The sequence below is a fragment of the Kryptolebias marmoratus genome, linkage group LG13 (assembly GCF_001649575.2).
Source record: "Kryptolebias marmoratus isolate JLee-2015 linkage group LG13, ASM164957v2, whole genome shotgun sequence".
Lineage (NCBI taxonomy): Eukaryota > Metazoa > Chordata > Actinopteri > Cyprinodontiformes > Rivulidae > Kryptolebias > Kryptolebias marmoratus.
Window position 1 is genome coordinate 26284274 of NC_051442.1, and position 1884 is coordinate 26286157.

Below are 1884 nucleotides of genomic sequence, written 5' to 3' on the forward strand. Positions count from 1 at the left end.
TCACCGCAGCTGTGGGAACCAGAAATAAATTCACCTTTAAAAGCCAGCAGCAGCAGCAGCAGCAGCAGCAGCAGCAGCAGCAGCTGAAGCAGCAGCAGCAGCTGAAGCAGCAGCAGCAGCTGTAGCAGCAGCAGCTGTAGCAGCTGTAGCAGCTGCTTCACTCAGAGAGCAAAGTCTGAATTATTAAACAACAAACAGATTATTAAATCTGTCATCAGCTGGAAAAACTTTATTTTTCACTCAGAATTAAAACCGGAGCACCGAGTGGAGACGATCTGCTGAACGTCTTCAAACACGGCAGGACAGGTCCCTCACAGGGACACAGGACAGGTTCCTCACAGGGACACCTGGACAGGTCCCTCACAGGGACACCTGGACAGGTCCCTCACAGGGACACAGGACAGGTCACAGGTTCCTCACAGGGACACAGAGAGACAAACAACCATTGAGGGACAGTTTAGAGTCACCAGTTACCCCAACCTGCATGTTTTAGGTCATGCAGGTTGGGAGGAGACAGGAGTATCAGGAGAAGAACCCACGGGGAGAACCCTCGTGGAAAACCCTCGTGGAAAACCCACAGGGAGAACCCACATGGAGAACCCTCGTGGAGAACCCTCGTGGAGAACCCACAGGGAGAACCCACATGGAGAACCCTCGTGGAAAACACAGAGGGAGAAACAGGGAGAACCCACAGGAAGAACCCTCGGGGAGAACCCACGTGGAGAACCCACATGGAGAACCCTTGTGGAGAACCCATAGGGAGAACCTCAAACTTCAGAGCCACAGAGTGGAAATACTGAGACTCCAGTTCTGTTACTTCCTTTAAGCATTTCTTCTATAAACACAGAATGTGGACTTTTATAAACAGATGAATTTGAAGTTTTAAACTCTATTCACGTGGGAACGTTTATTTCAAGGTTTCAAATTTGAAGTTTAAGATTCAGAATGAATTTGTCCTAATTAGAATTAGATTAGATTTATAATAAAAACTGAAGAATCTCAGAGAGAAGAGCTGATGTTTCTGAGGTTTTGGAACATTTGGACAATCGTAGGATCAGCTGGAGTGGTTTTGTAATAAAGACTTGTTCATGTTTAGCAGCACAGAAGGACACGTACAGGTGACTCCGCGGTCCTCCAGGGCCTCGCTGGATGCTTCTCCGTACAGGGCTCGGATGCTGACGGAGTACTCTGTGTCTGGGATCAGCTGCAGCAGCTCGGTGTTCGTCACGCCTCCTCTGACACGAGTCTGCAGACCAAACAAAGTTCAGTACGTTTCATTTCACAACAGAACTATTTACAACTCCTAAGTCTGTTCCCAGTGGTGCTGAGAGTCCAACAGAAGGTTCTGATCCGTGTGGGTCAGTTTCCTGTAGACCTCAGAGTGGAGGCTGTCCTCTCTCTCCGTGTGAACCAGACGGTCCTACAAAGGCAGCTTGTTGTCGTTCGCATCTTCTCTGGATAACTTGTCTGGTGTCTGGGGAAACCTTCTACTTCTTCAGCTTGGATTTGGACCCATCCACATCATTCACATATCTGAACCAGGGGCTCGGTGATGTTCTCTCAAAGGACTTCAGGGTTCTCTGTTCCGCTTCCTCCATGCAGAGATTGGCCACAATGGGTGACCCTGGAGGTCCCATGCAACAACCACACTTCTCTGTGACTCTGTGGCGTTCTCTACGTGAGGAGATGAGTTTCCAACAGGAGGAGCTAAAATATCAGCCAGATGTTTTATAAGATCATCTGTGACTGAGTTCCTGCTGCTGACGATGGGTCTGAGCTTCAAAGACACCTCTGTCCTCCAGGCTCTGTCCCCCAGGCTCTGTCCTCCAGGCTCTGTCCTCCACTCTGAGCTTTAAAGACACCTCTGTCCCCCAGACTCTGTCC